Source organism: Chiloscyllium punctatum, chromosome 8, assembly GCF_047496795.1.
Source record: "Chiloscyllium punctatum isolate Juve2018m chromosome 8, sChiPun1.3, whole genome shotgun sequence".
NCBI classification, from domain to species: domain Eukaryota; kingdom Metazoa; phylum Chordata; class Chondrichthyes; order Orectolobiformes; family Hemiscylliidae; genus Chiloscyllium; species Chiloscyllium punctatum.
The window spans coordinates 6,980,819-6,994,375 of record NC_092746.1 but is presented as its reverse complement, the minus strand read 5'-3'; positions in this window follow the sequence as shown (position 1 = coordinate 6,994,375).

Here is a 13,557-nt window from a genome sequence, read left to right as displayed (position 1 = left end):
CAGAGATTGAGTGAATCCTTAGAAGAGTATAAAGGCAGTAGGAGTATACTTAACAGGGAAATCAGAAGGGACATGAAATTGCTTTGGCAAGCAGAGTTAAGAAGAATCCAAAGGAATTCTATAAATACATTAAAGGCACAAAGTTAGCAAGGGAGAGAATAGGGGACCTCAAAGAATAGCAAGGCAGCCTGTGTGTGGAGCCGCAGGAGATGGGGAGATATTAAATGAGTAGTTTGCATCAGTGTTTACTGTGGAGAAGGACATGGAAGATACAGAATGTGAGGAAATAGACAGTGACATCTTGAAACATGTCCATATTACAGAGGAGGTGGTGCTGGGCATCTTAAAATACATAAAGGTGGATAAAGCCCTGGGACCTGATCAGGTTTACCCTGAAACTCTGTGGGAAGTTAGGGGAGTGATTGAGCTGGTAAAGACTGGAGGTTGACTATCATCGTGCCACTATTTAACAAAGGTAAAGAAAAGCCAGGGAACTATAGCCAGGTGAGCCTGACATCGGTGGTGGGTAAGTTATTGGAGGGAATCCTGAGGGACTGGATTTGGGTGCATTTGGAAAGTCAAGAACTAATCAGGGATAGTCAACATGGCTTTGTGCGTGGGAAATCATGTCTCACAAACTTGATTGACTGTTTTGAAGATGTAACGAAATGGATTAATGAGGGTAGAACAGTGGACGGTGATCTGTAAGGACTTCAATAAGGCGTTCGACATGGTTCCGCATGGTAAAATGGTTAGCAAGGTGCGATCTCATGGAATACAGGGAGAACTAGCCATTTGGATACAGAACTGGCTCGAAGGTAGTGGAGGCCTGTGACCAGTGGTGTGCCACGAGGATTAGTGTTGGTCCACTGCTTATCGTCAATTATATGAAGGATTTGGATGTGAACATAGGAGGTATAGTTAGTAAGTTTGCAGGTGACACAAAAGTTGGAGGTGCAGTGGACACTGAAGAAGGTTACCTCAGTGTACAATGGGATTTGATCAGATGGGTCAATGAGCTGAGAGGTAGCAGATGGAGTTTAGTTTCGATAAAAGTGATGCACTGCATTTTGGAAAGGCAAATCAGAGTGATTTCCACACTTAAAGGAGAGTGTTGCTGAACAAAGAGACTTTGCAGGTTCATAGGTCCTTGAAAGTGGAGTCGCAGGTGGATAGGATAGTGAAGAAGGCATTTGGTATGCTTTCTTTTATTGGTCAGAGTATTGAGTACAGGAGTTGGGAGGTCATGTTGCGGCTGTACAGGACATTGGTTCGGCCATTATTGGAATATTGCGTGCAACTCTGGTCTCCTTCCTGTTGGAAAGATGTTGTGAAACTTGAAAGGGTTCAGAAAAAGATTTCCAAGGATGTTGCTAGGGTTGGAGGATTTGAGCTATAGAAAGAGGCTGAACAGGCTGGGGCTGTTTTCCCTAGAGTGCCGGAGGCTGAGGGGTGACCGTATAGAGGTTTACAAAATTGAGGGGCATGGATAGGGTAAATAGTCTTTTCCTGGGGTTGGGGAGTCCAGTACTAGAGGGCACAGATTTGAGGTGAGAGGGGAAAGATATAAATGAGACCCAAGGGGCAACTTTTTTACACAGAGGTCTGTGGAATGAGCTGCCAGGGGATGTGGTGGAGGCCGGTACATTGCAACATTTAAGAGGCCTTTTGGGTGTGTATATGAATAAGAAGGATTTGGAGGGATGTGGACCGGGTGCTGGCAGGTGGGACTAGATTGGGTTGGGCTATCTGGTCTGCATGGATAGGTTGGACCGAAGGGTCTGTTTCCATGCAGTATAACTCTATGACTCTATTATCTGGGTCTCTGAGTTAATGGTCTAGTGATAATACCACTAGGCCATCACCTTCGCATGTGACGACACCTATTCGAAGTCCCGTTTAATATGGCGATAGTGCCGCCCAATATGATTGAGGATATTCTGAATGTGAAGCTAAGACTTCATCTCCACAAGGACTGTACAGCAGTCTCTCTTTTCAGTATAACTATGGACAAATGCATCTGTCGCAATCAGTTTGGTGAGGATAAGGTATGTTGTTCACTCACCCCCTGCCTCAGACCCAACCTAGCAACTATGTCCAGTAGGACTTGACCAGCTTGGTCAGTTGTGGTGCCGCTCTTGATGATGGACTTTGAAGGCACACACCCAAGGTACATTCTGTGCTCTTCCAACCCTCAGTGCTTCCTCCAAGTGAGTTCAGCATACAGCAGGACTTATCGACCGGGGAGGGCTGAAATGTGTAGCGGAATGTGGTAACACTCAGAACTTTCCTCACCTATGTTTGTTCTGGTGTCATGAGACTTCATGAAGTCCAGAGTCAATGTTGAGGACTCTGAGGGCAACTCCCTCCTCACTGCATACCACTGTGCAGCCTGCAACAGGACATACCACTGAATGATGATGGTATAATCTCTGTGATTCAGTGAGTGTGATTATGTCAAGCTATTAATTAACTACACTGGTAGTCAGATCACCCAATTTTGTGACTAGCCCCGAAATATTAGAAAGGAAGACTTTTTAGGGTCAACAGGGCTGTGTTTGAAATTGTCATTTTTGGTGCTTTAGTCAATGCCAGGTTATCTGTCCGGTTCCTTTTTTTATATCAATTGCTAAACAGTATAAGTGACTTCCAAGCCCATTTCAGAGAGCAATTAACAGTCAATGACATTACTGTAGATCGGGAGTCACATGTAGGTCAGACCAGGCGCTGATAACAGATTTCCTTCCTTAAAGGTTATTAGTGAACCATGAGGGTTTTTTGCAGTTTCTCATCATCCATTGGAGTTGAATGAATATATTGGATCCTCTTGTGTAATTGCTAACCTGCTGCTTTGTTTCAGATTATATGTTCTATTTACCTAAAATATCTACCTGCAACTCCACTGTCAAGGAGCTATGGACCTGCACTCCAAGATCTCTTTGTCAGCAACACTTCCATTGACCTTACCATGAAGCGTATAAGTCCTGCTAAGATTTGCTTTCCCAAAATGCAACACCTCACCTTTATCTGAATTGAACGCCATCTGCCACTTCTCAGCCCATTTGGTCAAGATCCTGTTGTAATCTGAGGTAACCCTCTTCGCTGAGAAAGTGAGGACTGCAGATGCTGGAGATCAGAGCTGAAAATGTGTTGCTGGAAAAGCGCAGCAGGTCAGGCAGCATCCAAGGAACAGGAGAATTGACGTTTCGGACATAAGCCCTTTTTCAGGAATTCCTGAAGAAGGGCTTATGCCCGAAACGTCGATTCTCCTTTTCCTTGGATGCTGCCTGACCTGCTGCGCTTTTCCAGCAACACATTTTCAGCTCTAACCCTCTTCGCTGTCCACTACACCTCCAATCCTGGTGTCATCTGCAAACTTAATAACTGCACGCAATCAAATCATTTATGTAAATGACAAAAAGTAAGGACTCAGCACCGATCCTTGTGGCACTCCACTGGTCACAGGCCTCCAGTCTGAAAACAAACCTCCACCACCACCCTCTGTCTTCTACATTTCAGCCAGTTCTGTATCCAAATTGCTAGTTCTCCCTGTATTCCATGAGATCTAATCTTGCTAATCAGTCTCCCATGGGGAACCTTGTCGAATGCATTACTGAAGTCCATATAGATCACATCTACCACTCTGCCCTCATCAATCCTCTTTGTTCCTTCTTCAAAAAACTCAATCAAACTTGAGAAACATGATTTCCCATGCACAAAGCCATTTTGACGATCCCCAATCAATCCTTGCCGTTCCAAATACATGTACATCCTGTCCCTCAGGATTCCCTCCAACAACTTGCCCACCACCGACTTCAGGCTCACTGGTCTATAGTTCCCTGGCTTGTCCTTACCACCCTTCTTAAACATTTTGCAAGGTATCACCATCTATTTCCCTACATTCTATATCTTCCATATCCTTTTCCAGAGTAAATACTGATGCAAACTACTAGTTTAGTATCTCCCCCATTTTCTGCGGCTCCAAACAAAGGTCGCCTTTCTGATCTTTGAGGGGCCCTATTCTCTCCCTAGTCACCCTCTTGTCCTTAATGTATTTGTAAAAACCCTTTGGGTTCTCCTTAATTCTATTTGCCAAAGCTATCTCATGTCCCCTTTTTGCCCTCCTGATTTCCCTTTTAAGTATACTCCTACTCTTCTTAAGGATTTACTCGACCTATCCTGTCTATACCTTACATATGATTCATTCTTTTTCTTCACCAAACTCTTAATTTCTTTGGTCATCCAGCATACCCTATACCTACCAGCCTTTCCTTTCACCCTAGCACAAATATATTTTCTCTGGATTCTCGTTCTCTCATTTCTGAAGGCTTCCCATTTTCCTGCCTGAACTCCAATGGATAAACCTGACTTGGGGAAGACTTGCTCACCAATCTCTCTTAAGACAGTTAGCTTGGTTGTGATAAGTTTTCAAAAATATTTCAAAAAATAATGAAAGGGCCATTACTAGCAGGAAGTCTTTTTATGAATTAAGGGAAAAGCTGGGCTCACATTTACTATCTGTTGGCATTGCATGCAGACCTGACAGAGTCTAGCTCAGCTAATACAATGTCATTATGGGTGTTGAATTGTTAGGAAACATTTGTTAGGCTAACACAACTAAATGCATAGAGCTCTGGGAAGCTTGACCTAAAAATGCTAGGTGCTGCATTTAGAACTTTCAGCTTTGGATAAAACATTGACTTAGACTGCTAAATGTTTGCAACACCAAATGCTAACTTTTGCATCAGTAACAAACGTGTAAAGTCCGGGTCTTGTGCAAATGTTACACAACTGTCCAAACAATGACCAAATTATTTCCATCTTGTAGTTTAATATTGTTCTGCTCAAAATTTAATAAAACTTGCAGAAGGTTAACATTTTTCCCTGACCAATAGTTGCTTGGTGAAACTGGGGACAGATGAGGAGAGTGGGCCTCCCTTCTATTACATGAACCAGGTGGAGAAGACAGAATATGAACATGCATGTTGAGTGGAATGGAACCCAGTTTCCATGAGTGTAAACTGGTGAGTTGCTACTGAAGCCTTTCTGCTCTAGGGAGGGGTGCTTGGGGTGAAAATAAGCCAATCATGGACTGTTACTATCAGAGGAATCGACCAGTCATGGATTGACATTGTGGACATTCATTGGCATGAGCATTATTGAACTGTTTGATTATTATGTCAATGGAAACGAAATAATAAAATGTAGATGCTTGGACAAAACCTTGAATTTGGACCATTAATATCCAAAATGGATCTCGGATCTCAAATAATAGAATGGTTTACAGAATGAACAATTGGCAATGTAGCAAGATAGAGTCAAAGGGTTAAATGGCCTTCCTCCTTGTTTGCAAATATATATGAAATTGCCCAAGGCCTGAAGTAGCCAGCTTGTCTTTTCAAGACTTTAAAAACAGATCTCTGCTATGGAGTTAACAGCTATTATCTCAAAGTCTACAGAACCTGATGCACAATGACCACACAGATTTTTTCAGAATGTAAAAGAAAAATGGTTGAGGTTCAAATCCCAGTGTGTGTCAATGTTATCATTGTCAAGGACCTTCTGTATGGAGAATGGTACACTGATTCTAGACAGAAGTCAGAAACATTTATCAGCACTCAGCCTGAGAGCAACTGAAATCTGCAAGGCACAATGTCCACAGAGGGAAGACATGCCACCTAACAAAGAAAGAACTCTGCCCTGAATCTCTCCAACAGATAGAGAAGTGGTGTGGTACTTTTATCTACAGGACTAAGCAATATCTTCAATACTCAAGGTCAGCTACAACAGTGACTGAAGCAAAACAAGGAACCCACTGTTACGAGGAGTAAGACACTTTCGACTCATTACTGGAAACTTCCAATTTACAATTTCTTTAATGAGTAAAAAAGGAAACATTGAGATCCAAGATGGTGGTGATCGGATAGTTTGCGCTTTATTGCATATCGAAATGCATATAGGTGTTATGTGTGAATGTGTGGGAAGTGTAATTGTGATTAAATTTGGGAGATGAGAAATTAACATTTGTTCTTTCTCTTTTAAAAATGAATACAAAAAGACCAGTCCTGTCCCTAATCTCAAGAGTCACAGCACAAGGGTTTTAAAATTTTTTAATGACACATCCTGTTCTGTGTGATCTATATGGACTTCAGTAAAGCTTTCGACAAGTTTCCCCATGGGGGACTGATTAGCAAGGTTAGATCTCATGGAATACAGGGAGAACTCACCATTTTGATGTAGAACTGGCTCAAAGGTAGAAGACAGAGGGTGGTGGTGGAGGGTTGTTTTTCAGACTGGAGGCCTGTGACCAGTGGAGTGCCACATGGATCGGTGCTGGGCCTTCTACTTTTTGTCATTTATATGAATGATTTGGATGTGAGCTTAGAGGTATAGTTAGTAAGTATGCAGACGACACCAAAATTGGAGGTGTAGTGGCCAGTGAAGAAGGTTGCTTCATATTACAATGGGATCTTGATCAGATGGGCCAATGGGCTGAGAGGTGGCAGATGGATTTTAATTTAGATACATGTGAAGTGCTGCATTTTGTGAAAGCAAATCTTAGCAGGACTCATACACTTCATGGTAAGGTCCCAGGGAGCGTTGCTGAACAAAGAGACCTTGGAGTGCAGGTTGATAGCTCCGTGAAAGAGGAGTCACATGTAGAAGGCGGCGTTTGGTATGCTTTCCTTTATCGGCCAGAGTATTGACTACAGGAGTTGGGAGGTCATATAGCATCTGTACAGGACATTGGTTAGGCCACTGTTGGAATACAGCATGCAATTCTGGTCTCCTTCCTACTGGAAAGATGTTGTGAAACTTGAAAGGGTTCAGAAAAAGATGGAGCTTCGGAGGCTGAGGGGTGACCTTACAGAGGTTTATAAAATCATGAGGGGCATGGATAGGGTAAATAGGCAAAGGCTTTTCCCTGGGGTTGGTGAGTCCAGAACTCGACAGCATAGATTTTGGGTGAGAGGGGAAAGATATAAAAGAGACCCAAGAGACAACTTTTTCACTTAGAGGATGGTAAGTGTATGGAATGAGCTGCCAGAGGAAGTGGTGGAGGCTAGTACAATTGCAAGATTTAAAAGGCATCTGGATGGGTTCATGAATAGGAAGGGTTTGGAGGGATATGGGCCAGGTGCTGGCAGGTGGGACGAGATTGGGTTGGGATATCAGGTTGGCATGGACGGGTTGGACCGAAGGGTCTGTTTCCGTGCTGTACATCTCTATGACTCTATAGCGGAGAAAAGATTGCAGTACCATCTCTCCACTGTCCATAACAGACCTCTGACTTCAAAATCTCTGATCAGTATTTGATGATTGACTACCTTGAGTTTCAGGTATTGCAGTTGTTATTTATCTTTTAGTGATTGTGAACAGTTCAATGAACTACCCTGCATTTCAGAACAGTTCTCCATTTCAGTTTTGCCAGGACAACAGACAGTAACTGTTACTAATTCCTCTGGGAAAAGTAGTCTCCCAAATTACAGTCCTGTTAGGGATTCTTCTTTGATTAGTTAATATACTGATCATTCGTTTCAATGTGAGTTTAATACAGAGGAACAAAAATACACTAATTATTCTGTTGACACAATGAGATTGTGCTTTCTTGAAGACATATTGTGATAAGGTTTGACTTTTGGAGGTGTTTATCTTCAATTTGTCTAGGAGCTTTGCCAGCAGATCTTTAATGTTCTGGCGAAACCTTATTAACCTTTCTCTAAAATCCAGAGCCTTTTGCACTGGATATTTAATCATCACCTGATGTTCAACAATATTACAAATCTCAGGTTATGCTCCAGTGGCTACTTCTGAGACAAATTAACAGTAAATTTCATAGCTATACTTATCCATTAACACTTTCCACTTAACCATCGTTAAAGCCAAACTACAAGGGTTAAATCTATGCATGCTTGACAAGATTTCAAGCTGCGACCACATTAAAAAGGATAACTTGACACAAAGCTAAGAATAATTTGGTATAGAAATATAGCAAAGCAGATTTAACAGTACTATAACTTCCAGGAAACACCATAGGATTGCGTGCTTTGGCACTCCAAGAAGGTTCATCAGTACTGAAAAACTAGTGTGTGTTTCTTGAATATTTTAACATTCCTATCATAGTATGTAATATATCTCAGCCTCTGCAGCTTTACTGCTGTAACACATAGCATCTTGAACTGATAATTCTCTGTGCAAGACTTGCACCCAGGGCTTCACTCAGTACTAATCCAAAAAGACAAGAAACTTATTTTTATTCATATACAACATGAGGATGCTACCATGGCCAACATTAATTTCCAATCTTGTCCATGTTTTGGACACTTCAACAAGTTAATGTATTAAAAAACTTCATCCAAGCACTCTTGTTGGTGAGACAGACAAAAGGGCACAAAACACGATCTGTGGCTCAACATGACTTATTAACAAAATATTCCTTATTAAAAACACCTTGTGTGCATTTCCCAAACTGTCACATTTACGCTCTATCCACCTCAAAAAAGATATTACCTGCAATGATCCAAGTGTTGGAGCTGGGCTTTTGGAATATCCTTCCTCTCTAACATGAGACTGGCTCTCTTCCACAAAGGTAGGTCTTGCAGGTTAGGGTGGATCTTTTCTCTTTCCAGGTATGAGAGCTCTGCTGATGGGCCGGGTTGTGCCTTCACTGAGAGTCTCCACAGAGGGGCTGGTTGCCAGGTGTTTGTTTTTATCCCCCTCACTCCAAACCTTCCAGAATGTTCTGTGGTCTTTGGCCAATCGGGTCATGAGTTGTGTTTGAATTATCCAATGGGGTTGTGCTGACACCTTCCCTGTTGCCATGTCATGCGGTGTAAAGTACATGTCCTCAGACAGTCAAGATGCCAGAAAGTCTGACTTCTCCAAAACACAGCCCTTAGGTTGGTTGTAAGTGTTATCCTGAACATTTGTGATAATGGTGACCTTGCTTTCCACTCTTCTCTCTCACCAACAGCTGCTGGTTGCTATTTAATTTGTTCAGCCAATTTTCTGTCAGGCCCGATTTCGCTACCTGTGGGTCAATTTACACTGTCCCCAGTAGTCAGTGGGAAATTAAGGATCAAATGTGTATGGAGATAGCATAAACATAATAGCATTATAATAGTAGGGGATTTAACTTTTCCAAGTACACATTGGGGCAGCCACTGTTAAGGGCTTGGATGGGGAGGAATTTGTATTGAGTGTTCAAGAAAAACTTTCTCAATCAATATGTAGATGGTGCTCCTAGAGAGGGAGCAAAATTAAATCTCCTCTTCTGAGGTATGGTACGGCAAATGACTGAGGTGTTCTTGGGGGAGCAGTTTGGGACAGTGACTATAATTCTATTAGTTTTTAAATTGTTATCATAAAGGATAGCTTGATCCACAAGTTAAAGTTCTAAATTGGGGCAAACCCAATTTTGATGGGATTGGATAGGAACTTTCAAATGTTGACTGGAGGAGGCTGTTTGCAGATGAAGGGATGTTTGGCAAGCATGAGGCTTTCAAGAATGCGTCAATAAGAGCTCAAAGAGCATGTTCCTGCCAGTGTTAAATGCAATGTTGGCTGGAGTAGGAAACACTGGATGAATAGAGATATTGAAGCTTTGTTCAAGAAAAAGGAGGTAAATATCAGGTCTGGACAGGTGGGATCAAATGAATGCCTTAAGTGGATTGTAGGGTTTAGGAGTATCCTTAAGAGGGAAAGCAGGAGGGCAAAAAGGTGGACATGAGATAGTTTTGGCAGATAGGTTAAGGAAAATCCAAAGAGATTTTACAAGTATATTAACGGCAAAAGAGTAACTAGGGAGAGAACAGGCCCCCTTAAAATCAATGAGGCCATCTGTGTATGGAACTACAAGAGATGGGCAAGATTCTAAACGAATATTTCACATCAGTATTTATTATGGAGAAAGACATGGAAGCTAGGGAACTCAGGGAAATAAATACTGATGTCTTCAAAAGATTTTATATTACCAAAGAGGAGGTGCTGGAGGTCTTAAAATGCATGAAGATAGATAAATCCCTGGGAACTGATAAAATGTAATCCTGGACATTATGGAAAGCTGGGGAAGAAATTGAAGGGCAACTACCAGAGAAACTTGTATCATCAACAGCCTTGGGTGAGGTGCCAAAAAACTGGAGGCTGGCTAATTTAAAGAAATCTATAGGGAAAGCCAAGGAAAGTTTGACAGGTGAGCCTGACATCAATGGTGGATAAGTTATTGGAGGGGATTCTGAGAGACAAGATCTGCATGCATTTGGAAAGGCAAGGACTGAGTTCCCATGCACTGAACTCATTTTTACCTACCTCGACACTGTCCTATCCCCCCAGTCCAGGAACTCCCCACATACGTGCGAGACACCACCCACGCCCTCCACCTCCTCCAAGACTTCCATTTCCCTGGCCCCCAACGTCTCATCTTCACCATGGATATGCAATCCCTCTACATCTCCATCCGCATGACCCAATGCCTCCAAGCCCTCTGTTTCTTCCTCTCCCGACATCCTCAACAGTACCCTTCCACCGACACACTCATTCGTTTGGCCGAACTGGTCCTCACCCCTAACAATTTCTCCTTCGAATCCTCCCACTTCCTCCAGACCAAAGGGGTAGCCATGGGCACCCATATGGGCCCCAGCTATGCCTGTCTCTTTGTTGGCTACGTAGAACAGTCGATCTTCCGTAATTACACTGGCACCACTCCCCACCTCTTCCTTTACTACATCGATGACTGCATTGGCGCCACCTCGTGCTCCCGCGAGGAGCTTGAGCAATTCATCAACTTCACCAACACATTCCACCCTGAACTTAAATTTACCTGCACCATCTCTGACACCTCCCTCCCCTTCCTGGACCTCTCCATCTCCATTAATGCCAACCGACTTGACACCGACATCTTTTACAAACCCACCGACTCCCACAGCTACCTGGATTACACCTCTTCCCACCCGACCTGCTGCAAAAATGCCATCCTGTATTCCCAATTCCTCCGCCTCCACCGTATCTGCTCCTAGGAAGACCAGTTCCACCACAGAACAAAACAGATGGCCTCCTTCTTTAAAGACCACAATTTCCCTTCCCACGTGCTTAAAGATGCCCACACCTCCGTCCTCAGACCCCACCCCTCCAACTGTAACAAGGATAGAACGCCCCTGGTGCTCACCTTCCACCCTACCAACTTTCGCATAAACCAAATCATCTGCCGATATTTCCACCACCTCCAAACAGACCCCACCACCAGGGATATATTTCCCTCCCCACCCATTTCCGCCTTCCGCAAAGACCGTTCCCTCTGTGACTACCTGGTCAGGTCCACGCCCCCCTACAACCCACCCTCCCATCCTGGCACCTTCCCCTGCCACCGCAGGAATTGCAAAACCTGTGCCCACACCTCCTCCCTCACCTCCATCCAAGGCCCTAAAGGAGCCTTCCACATCCATCAAAGTTTTACCTGCACATCCACCAATATCATTTATTGTATCTGCTGCTCCCGATGCAGTCTCTTCTACATTGGGGAGACTGGACGCCTCCTTGGCAGAGCGCTTTAGGGAACATCTCTTGGGACACCTGCACCAAACAACCCCACTACCCTGTGGCCCAACATTTCAACTCCCCCGCCCACTCTGCCGAGGACATGGAGGTCCTCAGCCTCCTTCACCGCCGCTCCCTCACCACCAGATGCCTGGAGGAAGAACGCCTCATCTTCCACCTCAGAACACTTCAACCCCAGGGCATCAATGTGGACTTCAACCGTTTCCTCATTTCCCCTTCCCCCACCTCACCCCAGTTCCAAACTTCCAGCTCAGCACTGTCCCCATGACTTGTCCTACCTGGCTATCTTCTTTTCCACCTATCCACTCCACCCTCTTCCCCTGACCTTTCACCTTCATCCCCCTCCCCCACTCACCTATTGTACTCTATGCTATTTTCTCCACACTCCCACCCACCTCTCACATATCTCTCCACCCTTCAGGCTCTCTGCCTATATTCCTGATGAAGGGCTTTTGCCCTAAACATCGATTTTACTGCTCCTCAGGTGCTGCCTGAACTGTTGTACTTTTCCAGCACCTCTCTTATCTAAATAGACAAAGTTTTTCCCTGGTGTCGGGGAGTCTAGAACTAGAGGACACAGGTTTAGGGTGAGAGGGGAAAGATATAAAAGAGACCTATGGGGCAACTTTTTCACACAGAGGGTGGTACGTGCATGGAATGAGCTGCCAGAGGATGTGGTGGAGGCTTGTACAATTGCAACATTTAAAAGACATTTGGGAGATCCAAGATGGCAGCAACCCAGCAAGTCTGAGTCTATAGTACTCCACCCAAAACTCAGGCAAAGTGGGCTACCCGCCTCCACTACACCTTCCAAATAATTCAAAATAACTGTTACCTAATTCATTTGGTCATTCTGCATCAAATTTGAGAAGTTTGGTGCAGTGCTAAAATGACTAAAGGAAAGAATGCCCGCAGCTCGCAGCAGGCAGAAACCCCTCCCCCACCCCCTCCAGCAGCAGCAGAGACGTCCGTGGCCGCCACGGGGGATTTAACTACGGTGGCGAGCCTATTCTCTGTAATTAAATAACTGCAGGAGAAGATCGACACTTTCATAGAGGAATCCAGGTCCAGGTGGGAATCGTTTTCAGTCGCACAGCAAAAGCATGACCGAGATATTGAAAAGCTCGAACATCATGTTGGAGGGGCAGAGCTAAAGGCCGCGACCTCAGAAGCTGCTGCTGTCGGCTGTGGGCTGGACTCTTGAACAACGAGTCCGGGCCTTAGAAGAGGTCGCCGAACAAATATTCGTTTGCTGTGCCTTCCCAAATGGGAAGAGGAAGGCCAGCTTGCAGTCTTTTTGGAGCAGTGGCACCATCAAATATTGAAGCTGGAGTCTGGCTCAGGCCAGGTGCGGGTAGAGTGGGCCCACCGGGTTGCTATACGCAGGCCCGGGTCGGACCAGCGCCTCCGCCCAGTCCTGTTCCGGCTTCAGTGTTAGAGAGAGACGCAAATGCTCCTGGAAGCCTCCAGAACCTTCGGGAAAGATCCCCAACTATGACACATAAAGGACCTAGGATTATGCTGTTCCAGGATTTCTCCCCAGCATTGGTCCGCAAGAGGAGAGCATTTGATGAAACGAAGAAGTGTCTAAGGGACTTAAACATCCAGTATTCCTTGCGTTACCCAGCGACGCTGCGTTTTAGCCATGAAGGATCCGTCTATGACCTTGGATCACCGGAGAAGGCCAAAGACTTTTTGGACTCTCTTAAATAGATAGTAAGAATTAATCCGTGTGGTTAATGATGCTGTTTTGCTCCCCCCCCCGCCCGCCCCGTCTACCCTTTTCTTTCTTCTTATTTCCTTTTATTGTTTAATATCGTCTCGGGGTTGGGGGGGGGGGGGGGTTATTTGTTCCCCAATATGCGATTTTTTATTTTTGTAGGCTGGGCGGTTTAGTTGATTCGTGTGGGGGAGGGTGTTTGCTTTGTCCTATCTCATTTCGTTCTTAGAGCGAGGTTTTCTTTTTCTGTTATCATTCTTAGTTATTACCTGCTGAGATTGTAA